This window comes from Ptiloglossa arizonensis, chromosome 5, assembly GCF_051014685.1.
Source record: "Ptiloglossa arizonensis isolate GNS036 chromosome 5, iyPtiAriz1_principal, whole genome shotgun sequence".
Taxonomy (NCBI): Eukaryota; Metazoa; Arthropoda; class Insecta; order Hymenoptera; family Colletidae; genus Ptiloglossa; species Ptiloglossa arizonensis.
The window spans coordinates 15,784,362-15,799,891 of NC_135052.1; positions in this window are offsets into that span (position 1 = coordinate 15,784,362).

Below are 15,530 nucleotides of genomic sequence, written 5' to 3' on the forward strand. Positions count from 1 at the left end.
GCGCTCGCTCGAGCAATTGTCTTTTTCCCCCCCTACACGTGAACGGACCGCGAATCGTGGAAACCGCTCGAGCGTGTTCGCGCGCGTACACCGTTTATCTTTGATATCGCCGAAGATATTCAAGCGACACGGAACTCGCCTTCCTTGTCGAGATTTCATGGAACTTAACGCTAATCGTACCGTGCTCGGTGATACGATCGTTTTAAATTTTCATTGAAAATTCTGCGTTAGTTGTTCGTGTACTTTTTCACAAAATTCTTCTGGATAGGTTGCACGATTACGTTACACAGGATGGGTAGGAAATTGCAGCAGTGCACTCGAGCAGGGGATGATTCTATTCGAAAACAAAATTCGATCCAAGCTTTTCTCACTTTGTGCTTCGTTTTCGAGAAAAGCGATTTCGAGGTTCGTTCGATTATGGGAACGATTAAATACGAGTAACGGGTTCTTTCGTTCGTTCAACTTTGCGTAATTTTTGATACTGTTCGATATCATCGCCGTTTCTTTCGAAAAATATGATTCTTGTTTCAGGTGGAGGGAGAATGTGTGTATATCGATGGGTCTCAACATTAATTTGAATGTACGGTGAACAAAAGTCGAGCGTTTTTAAAAGTTACGCGCGGTTTCGAAAATTTGGAATTTATCTATATAGTCTAGGAATTCTTCGATGTCTCGCGGATGTGCTCCGGTGTTTTTCCCTTTCGCGATGATCGATAAAGACTTCGCGTGTATCGAACGAGCTATTTTTGCATTTACATCCCATTTTCGCCGATAATTTGTTCGGCATCGATGAAATTTGCAACGAAATTGGTTCTTCGAGCAATAGGAATAATAGCAGACAATACTGGAACGCGTCACTAGAACGAGTACACGGTATGGTATGAAAATCTGTACGAATTGTGAAAACGTACTGCACGTTTACATCAATCGGAACGTGTGTTTTAACTAGTTAAAAAACGACAAAAATTAACTCTTCGATATTCGCGATTAAGTATTAATTTTAATTCAATTTATCAACTCTTTCGTGCGAGTCTTCGATTGAAAGTCTCCCGATTGTATTCATAAGATCAAAATACTGCAAGCATTCGAATACTGATTAATCATAGATTTTAGATGATAAATAAAAGGGCACGTTTCAACTCCACGATAATATTACCGTTACTCTTATTTTTACACAATTTTGTAAAAAAAAAATGTTACCGTAAACGAAACAACGAAACGAATGCTTTCGATATCTCCCCTATTCGAGATCGTTCGATCGAAAAGTGTCCATGAGTAAATGAACCCAATAAGATACGTTCGTAGACGCGTTCAGAAATTGTGCGTAACGAACGAGTACGCGGCTCTTGGCAATTTAAGAGTGGAAGCATTCCGTGCAGCAATTTGGAAATATTCCCAAGAATCCTTTCTGCGTTCGCACGCAAGCTATAGCCAGGTTTGCCAATACCGAATTCTTCTAAAACTCGATCATCGTTTATTTAAACCCCGTTCCTCGTTATTTTCACACTCGGGTCGCGCTAATTCGCTCGCCGCGTCTCTCTCTCTCTCGTACACGTTCGATACAAAGCGACATCGTGGTTGTTCCACGATCGTGACCATAAACGGGGAATGACTTTCCAAACGCAAGGAATGCCCCCGTTGGCTTGCATTTATCAAGTTAGAAATTAATCTTCTCGAAAGGACGGGCTCGCGGGCTCGATCCCGTCAAATTCAAATACCGGGACAAAATCTAATTATAAACGACACGGCAATCACGACGACTCCTCTTGCCTCGCGTTCGGGTCGCGAGGGGGTAAAGAATAGAGACCTCGAGCCGACGAACTTTTTCTTTTTCTTTTTCTTTTTTTCCTTTTCTTTTTCTTAATCTTTTCCAATTTTTTTCTTTCCCTTTCTTCTTCTTCCACGCGATTATCATAAGATCGGCGTATTACCGCGATCCATTAACGAAGAAGGAGTCGGCGGGAGAGATAAAGAAACAAGACGCGGATCCGTGATCTTACACCGTTGGAACTCTTATAGGCTCTCGCTACTTTCTCTCCGTCTTCTCGCCAGCGGACTCCCCCGCAAAATCATAATCTGATCTCGTATTAAGGATCTCCTCTGCCCCTTTCGGGCTGCCCCGGGTCCCTCTCCCCCGACGGCCGCGTTCCCCTATTTTTATGCAGATCAGAAGCGAGCGCCCCGAGGTGGGAAGCTACGCTATAAACGCTTTATAATCTCGATTTCGCTGGCTCGTACGTGCCGTTCGTTTCGAAGGGCAGCTGGTGCTCTTGGAGATCCTCGTACACGCTCGTGACTGAAATCGATTAATCCGAGAGAAAATGAGGGACCACGCGAAAGCAGGTCTTTGATCGCGAAGATTGACGAACGAGATTTTGTGTTGCAAACGGGCAAAGCTTCGAAGAAGAAGACTCTCGGTGCCTACCATGGGAACCGCGATCGAATTCTACATCGAAATCTATGGTATTACGTATCGTCGCGACGCGCGACGTTAATTAACGAGAAATTGAATAACCGACGCGACCCGATTTCAAATAGAAACGCGGCTCGATCGATTTCGTTCCTACGGATCTCTCTCTCGTCGAACCGTATTATAATACATTGTAACGTTTCATTACCTCCTCCGAACACCCGAAATTATTACTAATATACAACCTCTATGCAAGTGGACGTTAGGTTTGACGCGAATCGCAAATTCTTCCATCCGTTGAAAATTGCCTCTACCTTTTAATTTTCAAGAAAAACGGGCTCGCGTCGTCTCGTTACATTTACATAAACGATACAAATTGACCGAGTCGCGAGACCTGACAAATTTCTACCTCTGGACAACCGAAATTATTACCGATAATGTCTACGCGAGAGGATGTTAAATTTAACGCGAGTTTACAAATTCTTTCACCTGTTGGAGAAATTTGACGGTACCTTTTAATTTCCAAAGATCGGTTCAACGTCTCGTTGAATTTACATAAACGAAAGGTCGGGACGAGAGATACGACAATTAAGAATCGAAATTGTAGTTCAGCAATAACGGACGTTGTCACTTCGCGCGGAACGTTCCGGTGAAGCTCCAAGTATTTCTGGATCTTGGTCTGGATGAAAAAAAATAAAAAGAAAGTAAATAAAGAACGACGAAAAAGTCGCTCGCGTAATTTTCTCCGCTCGTTTCGTTCCGACGTATTCGTCGTATTTCATTTTAAGTTTCCTTCGGATTAATCCTGGGAAAAATAATTTCGCTCCGAAGTCTTTCGGAGCGCGCATTGTCGGACGCTCAAGGCGTCGAAACGGAAGAACGATGTCCGTTAGCGACATTCATGGGGTCGCATTAAACGCATTCGGACGTTACTTAACAATGAATTAACCACCCCTGGGTACGTTGGTCGAGAGGCAATGGACAGGACATGCGAGGATTTGGCTGCTCCTTCTTTCGTACAATGGCTTCCGGGCTCGTGGCATCGCTTCCCGAGGGGAGAAATTATCCATGAAATATCGAGGGACCTTGCAAGCATTACCCTCGCTCCCGTTGCATTACGAATACCGCGTAACCGGCACTTATGACGTTTAAGTCAAATGTACAGGTGGACCGGCGTAATTCCACGTTCGAATGTTCTCGAGCCGCCTACAGTGGCCGGTTACACGGTTTTCTTTTTTTTTTAACCAATTTGCGTCATTCTTAAGAATTTTACGACGGACACTGTTAACGAAATAACAGAAGGCGCGCGACCCGATCCAGTCGATCGAGGTAATTTCAAATTCACGGATATCGATCGATCGGCGAATAAAATTTAATTAACAACAACGGCCCGCCCGATGCGTTTACCGCGCGGTCTAACCGGTGGATCGCTTCGTTGAAACGAGTAATTTTTTATTTTTACCGTTACGTTCACTTCGAAAACTACTCGCCGAGCTACCGGTATTAAATATAGAATATTTTCTTCGTTCCCGATGCCTTGTACGTTTTACAGTGTACAGTATCTGATCAACTCATCGGTTTAATGAATCAGCGGATCTAATTATAAACCCTAGATTCAAGATTATTTTACGTAAGGTTATTTAAGGATAATTCGAAACAAAGTTCTCCCGATTCGTTCAATTTCGAATTAATTTCTCGTTCCGGACAATAAACTTTCATTCAACGTTATTAATAAATTTGATACGCTTCTTATTGTCTTCCGGCTGGGTTAATAGAAATATCGTTTTAATCGTTGGTGAAGTGAAATCGAAATTTCCTATGTAAAATACGCAAAATCCTATGTAACGCGTACGGATAAAAAAACGATGAAATAAATAACGAAAATCTAGATCCGTGTAAATGAATTTTCAATCTTTGCGCGTACTCGTCCCTTTACGCGATTCTATTATTTTCAATCTTATGTTCAATTCGTCGCAAAATCTACATTGAACGGCGTTGTACGAAAATTAACGAAAATCGATTCTCGTAACGATCGTCGAATAATGTCCGCGCAATCTGTCAACAATCCGAAAAGATTCTCGACGATAACCATTGCTCTCGATCCGTTGAAATGTATGAAAAAATTTCAAAATTGAAACGCGTTAAAGTATTCCCCGACGGTAGCGCCACGGTTGTAAATTAGCAGAGGCAAGAACCGGTAGTGGAAACTCGAGAAATCGAGGACGGGGAAGGATGCTACTTCGCGCGTGCATTTCTCCGAAGGAACGCAGGTTGCCCTCGGTCGTCCTCGGCGTGCACTTGAATCTCCGAGAGCGTTTTAATAACTCTTCGACGAGCACGAACAATGTCCCCGTTGGCCCCCAGGACCGAACGAAGCTGTCCATTATTTTTCTCCGACGAAAAGAGATTCCCAAGTGGAAAATCGGCCGATAGATTCGGGAAACGTAGCTCGTCGAGTAACGAGGGCGACCGTGTGGCCACGGGACGGCGGCGCGTTTGTGTGTGCACGCTGAAAGTGGAAGGTCGATACGGTGGTGGTGATAGCGGTTATAAGAATATATACTTGCCTGCACAGCGGCGTATTTAGAGGGCGCCCTTCTTCTTACGGCATCTCGAAGGGGTAGTTGGCATGGCCATTAATTCATCTGCTCGTTGATTGCCTCCCCCCTTCGCCCTCGTATCCCCTCTCCTCGACCGGTACCCAGACCATATCTCCGCACTTTTCTAATTAATTTCTAACTCGAGGTTAGTCCTATCTATCGGTCTGCCCTTCCGGCGTCGACTTCTCCTCGTGAGCAACGCTTCGGGGGAAGAACCGCTCGTCGTCACTTTTATAGGTCGCCGTGATCGATGCGAAGACGACCAACGGGGAAAACAACGACTCCGTTCGATGATATCGGAGCGGCTCTCGTATCGAGCCATTGTTCATTTTTGGCCCCGATTATCGAGCCGCTACGCGTGAAACGATTCCTGCCCCCGATACTTTTCTTAACCCTTTCGCTACGGAGCGTTTGTGACAAAATGTGATAGCTGCGAACCGAGCGCAATTACCGAGTACTTGACACCGAGGTACGGAATGTTACGAAGTAAGTAGAAGTTACTTGTTCTCGAAATTTCACAATATTTCTTATATTTGGTAATATCGTCTTACTTTATAAAATATCGAACTTTATAATCGTAATTTATTCTTTTATATATTATTTTATAATGCTCGTATAATATTTTTTTATACAATATAACGAAATTACTAAAGTATTTAAAGCCAAATACAATGTTAATAATCAAGTTTTGTACGATAAAGTTCAAAGCATGGAACCACGTATAAGCAAATATCACATTGTGAACAATAGTACTTCGACTTGCGTCTTTTTCCGCGTTTACTACAGACTATACATTTTTTAACTTTATTTTTTCCTTTTTGATGCCTCATTCGAGACATTTTTGATGCCAGATACTCGATCAACAAAAGTATCTTGTGTAAAGTGTGAAATAAAAGTATATATTGCACGAACGTATATATACGCTCTACGTACCTCAGCGACCACTTTTCCAGAGCGTATGTATACGCTCTTCGTATATGAATGATCATTCTTCGAGGGCGTATATATCCGTTCTTCGTATACGAATGGTCATTCTTCCAGGGCGTATATATACGGTCTTCGTATATGAATGCTCATTCTTCGATGGCGTATATATACGTTCTTCGTATATGAATTGTCATTATTCGAGGGCGTATATATACGGAGCGAAAGGGTTAAGGAATAACGAGAGGCTATTTTCTTGATCTTTCGTTCGCTCGTGGAAACAAACGTCATCGATAGAGATACTCTTTAACGTCTAATTGAATCGCGATTAAAATATTTTATAAGTCTCGCGGTGCCTCGAGCGTTCGGTGTCCCGATGCACCGGGAAAGATTAATACACGAGTGTACCCGCATATGTACGTTTAGGAGTGTTCATTGTTAAATACGAGAGAATTGATTCTTTCGAGAGGTACGAGAGTACGAATTAGTCCTTGTATTCTATTTTATATAGTTTTCGACTTTGTATTTTCAGCTGTTCACAGTACGCGATTTTTCTTTCGGTTCAACGATTAAGGTCACATCAACCCTTCTAGGTTATCGGCGATCACGAAGTACGCAAGTTTGTTAAGAATTTGAGAAACAAATTTTGCATATACAGTGGAAACGGATATTGTAACTGCTCACCTTGTAACATTTATATTTTTAACAAAATTTAACGCGTACCGAGACCGATGAGTTAAAGATTTGATGTTTTAAATTTAAGAAAATACTTGGATCTATTCGTGTATCAAGAACACAGTGCAAACTTGTCGATTTCAAATATTGGAAAGTACCAGAAGATGCTTATACGTCTGGTATATGGTAAAAAATGTTCAGCTTCGGAATACGATACCAGAAGGTCCAAAAGGCCCGATGCACAGTTACGAGGGACTTCGACGCGAAGGTTCTTCGCGTAAAGTCGGTCGGGAATTACAATTTTGAACAATCCATAAGTAAGAAGGTATGCACCAGAAGGAAAGAAGTACTCTGACTTTAATACAGTAATACATTTCCTAAATAGAACGTCGCTTTCGAGGTAAGGTTACAAAGCTATAAAGTTACTCGTGGATGTCGATCTCCGACAATTTGAGTACCGTACGTTGCATTCGTGGCTTGGAACGCGACCGACGAAACTATAAAAATTCTTACAGAACCGCGCGAAACTTGACAACGCGCACCACAAAGACCGAATTAATTATCGATCGAGTTATCGCGTAGAGGCGGAGAAACAAAATATTGAATCGTACTCGAATAATCGCGCTACAAGAGCAAAGGAAACTCGGTTCGTAACAGTCCGTTGTAACTTCAGTGATCGTAGAACGAGCACGATTCCCTATGAAAATTAATAATCGCGAGTACGTAGATCGTCGTACCCGTTTCGTTTAAAACTGTCAAGTTGGTAACGTTGAGCCGGGCTATCCGAGCGTGGATCTCGAAGGATCTTCCAGCTCCTCGCATAACTCGGATCGTACGCGGAGGAGATCGCGGAATTCCAATCGCGCGATTAGGGCGATTCAGACTCGGCCTCCCGTTTCCTATTACATCTTCTGCGTTAGTTTTCGCGGCGTGCAACGATTCCACGCGAGCCTGCTCGCTCTACTCGCGCACAAACGCCGAGAGGGGATCTATTAATTAACTCGCGTGTAATTTCTTACGCGCTTACAAGGATCTTTAACAGACGTAGCGATAAAATCATCGATGCAACACGGACAAGCGTTGGACGATGTTCCAGGGATTCGCGAGCGAGCGAACGTGCGAACGAACGTAGCGTGACCGAATGTATAATTTCGAAAAACGACTTTTCTTTGGACCATTCGCGGCGGAAATTCCGCGCTAACCGACGCCCGACCGGGCGAAGTACGATCTCGGTTTCATAATTCTAGCGAAATATCTAATTAAGGTATTCATTTAACGCCACCGCGCCGGGAACGATTAATTCGAGCTTAATTACTGGGCGCATCGCTGTTAACGTGTCAGGCTAACATGAGAACTCATTTTCCTTTCGTAACTTAGTGCGCCGCGCGCGCGTTATCAGATTGTACTTCATCAACGGATTTTTACGCGATACCAGTTTGTCCAGCGGAAGTTTAATTCTTTCGCGCGTAAATAGAGATAACGGTGGTGGAAAATTGAACGTTCCCGTAAAGAATGTACTCCACGGCCGCGTTCCGAAGGACACGGCCGTTGAATTATTCCCGATTTATTCGTAACATAGAAGGGATAATTTAACGCTCCTGTGCTACGCGTATACATCGAACGTCATTAACGACGATATTAACCGAGATATTTGCTTTTACACCGGTCTTTATCCCGCCACGAAATCGGTATATCGTCCCACAAAGTAATCATTTCGCGACAATTTATCGACGGGAAGAAGAATATCGAATTACGATATTGTAGAAAATTATAGGAGGCGATGTTTTTAACGCGTCTTTAATATTTCATTTCGCGCTCACGTACACGCGCATAGAATTCCAAGAGATATATTCGACTCGCGTGCTTTCACCTACGTACGTACGTATCTACTAGGCGTCTAAATCGGTGGAGGATTTGTTTTAAAAAAGTCTGCTTCGTAATTCACCTTCACCTTGAAATCCAACGTCGCTCGTAACACGGAGCATCGTCGAAAATATCTTTTTTCGTTTGAGAAAAAATTGCCACGGCCTTGAGCGTTTTAAAAAAATTGTCCTCGAGAAAGACGCGTTCTTCGCGTCTCGGGTTCGTCCGTCGAGATAGTTCTACCGTCTAGAATAAACTCGTCGCGTCTTTAACACCGAGAGAATTTACGCGTTCACTTTCCCACCGGTCTCGTCTCCCTCCGATCGATCGAGATTTAACGATTTTTCGCAAAAACGTGCTCCATTCCTCGCGTATCGTTTCTTTCGCGCTTGTTGTTCTCTTATCGAGTGGAATACACCGGAAGAAATTGAAATTAAAAATCAGGGTCGAGATAAATTTTTGAGTAAGTTTTCTCATCGAATCAAAAATTGGAAACTTCTCGAATCGTTAAATTGGTAAATTTCATCTGAGATGAAAAGTATTTCACGAAACTGGACCACAATTTCTATCCGAAAGTAAATGACAATTCGAATCTATTCTCGGGTGAATTGAAATAATTGGAAATATTTGGAAACGCGCTCTCCAATGTTACCTCGCGTATTCTTCTGAACGTCGTCGCATTAGGAGAATTACCGTCTATTTAGGCTCGGCAGTGAACGAAATTCTAAACGTGAGAATGGCTGGGTATGCGTAAGAATATCAGAAGAATGCGTCCTTCTTCGTCCTCTGGATGTCTGTTGCAGCTTCCGGTAATTTATCGACAATTTCATCGTCGCTTATCCGATTAAAATTTCTGCGGTCTGGTATGTTGTGCAAAGCTGCGAGCATTTCCTTCTGTTCCTGTCGGTAACTTACGCCAAGCATTACCAAGAATTTTAAGACGGTATTTTTAACATCGCTCGGTGCATCGACCACGAAACAACCGCGCGCCCTTGTATTCGATTTTTACGTAATATCGTTGCACTTACGTCCGATCTTGAAACGAATTCACGAAGCGGACACTCGGCTGATAACGCGTTTCTACGAATCCCAACGATTCGTTCTACCTTGCGTTATGCAACAACGTCCTCCGAATCGTGTTCTCTCAGAGGGGGGAATACTCGAGCGAAACGTTAAAATATTTTTTTACAACGTGAAACTTCGACGAAACCATCCGTTTCGTTTTTAACGTTTCGAGATATAAATTGTTTTCTTTCCGGTTGCAATTTATCGGCGTTTTGCAAAATAATAAATGTTATTCTCGGTGAACTTTATCGTCGACGTCGCGCAATCTAGTATTTTTTTACTTCGATCTGGAATAAAAAATCGAACGGAATCTTTTCCCGGTGTAATCGTTAATTTAAACAAGAGAAACAACTCTCTGTTCGTTTTTCTTTTTTACTCCAGATCGACATAAAATGCTAGAGTGCACACCGTCGATAGAAGAATCCACGGAGAAGAACGTTTATTGTCCCGCGAAAACCCGATAAATTGCAACCAAAAATAAAAAATAAAAAACAATTTATATCTGGAAACGTTAAAGAATACATACAAAAAGTGGCGAAAAGTGTCGGAGGTTTTACCTTGTGGAAAAAAATGTTCGAAAATCGTTTACGTTCGGCGTTGCACTCGAGTCGTTCTCCCTTGAATCGACTGTCTCCGCAAATCGTTTCCAATATTTACGTAACATCGATACACTAGCGACCGGCACTCGAAACGAATTTACGAAGCGAACGTTAAGATAATAAAACGTTGGTTTAAATCTCGACGATCGTTCCGCTTTACATTAAACAACAATGTACCCCGAATGGTTCGCGGGAACGAGGAATCGCCCTGTTCTCGCAACTGTCTCCGAAAGCGTTTCTTTCCCGGCCATTAAGCATCGTTTCGTACTCGAATACGTCCGCATCCACGGGCCGATCCATCGATCCCGGTACCTACCTACCTACCCGCAGGACATCGCGGTAACGTCGACTCGTCGAGGAGTAGCTCCTCTTGGAGTGCACTTGGTCCGCGGATCCGGTGAACAAGATTTAAAGGGTCCGCGTAAACAAACGGGCTGCCGTGCTAACCGAAAGCTGCAACACTTTTCTTTTCCTTTTTTTCTCTCTCTCTCGCTTTCTTTTTTCTTCTCCCGACGGCCTCCACCTTTCTCTCTCGACTAAGTGCCATTATGCTGGCACCAGGCTACACCCTGTACGCGCGCGTAATAAAGCAACGAGGGAGAGAAGTGGAACGAGCGAGAGACAAAGAGAAAGAGAGCGAGCCGTGAGCCGCGGTGGGCAGACTTCGGCATTGTGATGCAAATGTGTCTAATCGGCCGAGCCAGCCGACCATATGTCCGTTTGTGCGCAACGAGCGCCAGCGTCGCGTTGCAGCGAGATGAACATGCTAAACCTAACCATTAACCATTATTGCGTACTAATGACGATCGCGGCCACGCTTAGTTAAACATATGACGAAGCGTCGGAGCTACTTCGTACGTACGTGGCTGGCCGCGTATGTGTCGGTTCCGAGCGACTTTCCTTTCGTACGAAAGAACACGCTGTTTTCAGTACCGATACGCGGCGCGAACAATGTTCGCCAGGTTGTAACGCCACGGACGCCTAGAGTGATCCATTTTTCGAGCCAGAGCGTTCCACGTCACGATTTATATGGATCGAAATTTGTACTCGTCGAGTTATTTTTCTTCGCGACGACGCTCTTGGAAAAGATCGCAATTACATACGTGAAGTCACAGTTTCGGGATTCGAAAGACGTATTCACGAGCTTCGGATATTCACCATTCGTTAAATTTGATATCGTTGCGTTTCGAAATTTTTTTTAAGATATTGAACGAAAGGGTAAATTCTCTGTAAAGAGAAGAATATTAAATTTTGGTGGAAACAGAGTGGCGAAGTTTCGGAGTTGCGAATCTTTTTAGAGAAGTATCTTTTTTGGAATATTAAGTAACAGGATAAATTCTTCACGAAGGAGAATGTTGAAGTTTGGTGGAAGGAAGGTCGTGAAGTTTGTTTTTCAAATATTGGAAACTTTTTAATTTTTTCTTTGTTTCTCCGGAATCTTTATTTATCATCGATCGAGTAATCGGTTGGTGCCCGTTCGTAAATTTTATGCGCGTAGAATTTCTTTTTATAGTTTATAGGCTCCTAACTTTACTTCGATGAAAAAACAGTGGACTGTATCGGGTGTTTGTTTAGACAACGGGGAGAAAAACTCGTGCTTCCACTTGTAGTTGGACTGTATTTCTGCGAATCATTTAGTCGGACTTTGATCATTCTTCCATCGGAGAGACGCGACATCGATCGTTCTCTCCCGGACCTAGGATTCTTTGGCCCCTAATTTTTCCGAACCGCGAGCCATTTTTCTTCTTACAGTACAGTCCGATAGCTTCTCCTAAGCTCTCGATCTCAATGCCGATTTGGAACGGGCTATGACCGTTTTTTCTCTGCAAATATATTTTAACCGTTCGATCGATAATGGTCGTAGAGCAGAGTGTCTCTGAATTATACTAATCGCGTCGACGAAGAACCGTCGTACGAAGATAGGTCCGTTTATGGAAATTACGGACGTTGAAAATCGTTAACAATACGATTTTTGATCAATTGTCAAGTACGTATAGCCGAATGTAGGCTACAGTTATTAATCGAAGAATAAAAATATTAGTATTGGTTCCATTTTGTACTCCATTTCGAACTTCCTCCGATTTGGAATTTTAATATACGATAACTTGGAAAATATTATCTGTATAAAATTTGTTGAACTTTGTTCGATCATTTTAGGAACACCTCGAGTGCATTGTCTAACGACGAACCCATCGATGGGGAATATCTTCAATATGCTCGTGGGGTCGAACAGTTTAGGAACGCCCTGTGCATTACGAATTAGCCTAACGTAAGATTTATAAATAGAAACAAATGTTCTTAAAGTCCATCGCGTACTTTAAACCGGTACCAGGAATTTATCCTTTCGTTGCATCGCAAATCTCTTGGCGTTCAACGTTCATTTTGCCAACAAATTCTTGACATTTTTCAGACGCTACGGAGTCTACACACGATCTTTATTTCGACCGATTTAACTAATAGACACGTACAATTCGTGAAGGATTCTAGTCACAGAAATTCTCCTGTTACCACTTCCACAAAATCGCGTCTATTTTTCCAAATACTCGAGAATATATTCACAATCTTCGCCCCGGTCGATCTAACCAATAAGTGAACACTATTCGCGGACAATTTTTTTTCACAGAAATGTCCATACTATTTCCCCAAAATCCACTTTTACCATCGTAACGTTTATTATTCCAAACACTCGGAAATATATTCCCAATGTTGCTCCCGCTCGATCTAACCGGATAAACCAATACCGTGCGCGAATTTTATTATCGTTTCCTCTTCCTCTTCCTCCTCTTTTTCTTTACCTCGTTATTCCGTCTGGAAAAATCCACCTTTACAATCGTAGCGTTTAATATCGCCGTAACGCGGAACCTTAAACAAACGCGATCGAGAATACGCGTTCCCGCGTATCGAACGAATGGAACGTCGGGAACGTATTACCGTAGAATAATAGCGTGTGTAATGTAACATTTATCATGCTTCCGCGCAAACCGCTTCTTCGATTTCAGACCAACTTTCCGTCACGATCGCCTGCCTCGTCATTTCCTGCGCGGCTTGTCGTCGTACGCTACGAGCCGATATTACCGCTTCATTACGCGATTGTCCAAGCCCGCTATTTAGTTTTTACAGTCGTCCGGCGGGACCAGACGAGGAAGAAAAAGAAAAGGAAAAGGAAAAGGAAGAAGAAAAGGGAAAAGAAAAAAAAGAAAGAAAAGGCGTTGATCGACCAGGAACCGCCGACCGATTTCCGTTCGCGTTAACGGTTCGCGGACAGCAGTTGGTACGCGAGCGAGTCTTCACGGGCATTACTGTGCCTCGACGTATATTTAGGCCCGATTATTTATGATTACGATTATTCCGGACGGCTTTCGAGCGCTTTATTGAATGTTTAGCATGTGCTGGCCACGCTAATTCTGAACTGAACGTTTATAGCATGAGGGTATCTCCTCCTACGTGCTCTCCTTAGACGAGCTTTCGCTCTGTCGCTAATTCGCCCCGTTCGATCAAATTACTCGTTCGCGAAACAGCCTCACCCTTCCCTGATTCGCTCCCCGTCGTTCCATCTCTTCCCCCTCCCCCTACCTCCGCGCGGTTTTGCTTCTTTTTACCCTTCCGCCGGACTAACGATGATCGTTAATCCCCCTTCTTAACCGTTTGACCCCTACCTCCTCTGCCTTTCCTCGGGAGATATCTTCCTCGCGATTTTACATGACAATCGCGGGCCCGAGAATCGGCAACGATAGGAGCAATCACGGGGAAATCCCTTGGTTTCCGTTTCGCAGCATCATCGATCAGGAACGCGAGCTCTCGGTTAAACGATCGAGGCCCGAGAACACGCGTTCTTACTCGAATTTCGAATAAATATTCCTATCTACGATTACTCCCGCTAACCGAATAATTTTACCGGGGTAATTGTTATACCGGGTTGCAATTTCGATTGGTGGTGAACGTAGACCGAACGATCTATTTATCGCGAACACTTTGAAAATATCTATCTGAAGTTTGGTCAAGAATGGAACGAAACGATATTTTGTTTTTTTTTAACTACGTAGTGTTGTATTCGTAACAACATTTTATAACTGTTTTAAAGATTTTACAATGGAAAGAGTGTACTATGTGTACGAATATTTGATCACATCGTTCTTTGCATCCGTGTGGAATAAACATCGATCGATCGAGAAAGTGGTATCCATATTGCATCATGACCTAGAAATACAAAAAAAATTGTTGAAAATATATCAAAGTGTCCAGAGACGTGTTCGAGCGATTTTAGGTGAGAAAGGTGGTGCGATCAAATATTGAGACTTGTATACATACTTTTTTTTTTATCGCAGAAGCTTTAAAACGGTTGAAATACGTTGCTACGAATTAAGTGCATTTTCAATTCCATTCTTGACCGGACTTTAAATCAGTAATAGTTTCAAAGTGTTTGTAATAATTTCATCGCCCACTGTAGATAGGCGAATAAATGTTTATTCGTTGTGTAAACTGTAAATCTATCTTTCGCCCATGCGAGCGTAAGCGTTCGTCGAGGCCCGAGAAAGGCGTTGTTCATGGAATTTCGAATAAATATTCGACCGTGCGATAACTCCTGCAAAACTCTTTGAATAATTTTATTCGAGTAATCGTTATACCTGGTGTACCGTCCGCAAATCGATAGACGTTTCTTCGAAGAACATAGATAGATGAATAAATATTTATTCTCTATGTAAACCATAAATCTATCTTTCGCGCGCGAGTGTAAGTGTACGATACCATATGCAACGATGTACGGGGTGCTTTGGAAATAGGTGGTCAAATATTGATATTTTTTCGTTCGCGATAGAGTTCGTAGCAATGCTTGAAACTAGCTCGAAAAAAATGACTAAAAATGAGTCCTTTGGAACAATTTCGTTTCGGAGGTCGTCGAAGTTGTGAAAAAATTCCCGATGCATTTCGAATTTTTTTTAGTACCATGGGACCATCGATAGTATTCGTAACTCTTCGGATATTTCACAGTATTCGTTAACGGAGAAAAGTGTCAACGAGACTCTTAACGAATGGCGATTATTCCAGTAAATTTTCCAGACGAAACGAAAAGTTTCCATCCAAAGAGATACAATAATCCACGATAACGATACACGCAATAACCGAAAACACTGCATCGTGATCTTTTTTCGCACACAGGAATAGTAGAATACGGTAGCAAAGTTTGGTCACCTATTTCCGAGGCACCTTGTACACGCACATGTATATATAAATATACCTGCGCACACCGTGAGCAACGCAACCAGCGTACACACAGCGAGCACGTACACTCGGTTGTACGCAAAATATAATTTCATCGTTCGCTCGACGAATAAATATTTATTCGCGACTCGAGAATTGGACGGAATTTTATACGTTATTTAAAACCTCTGGCCT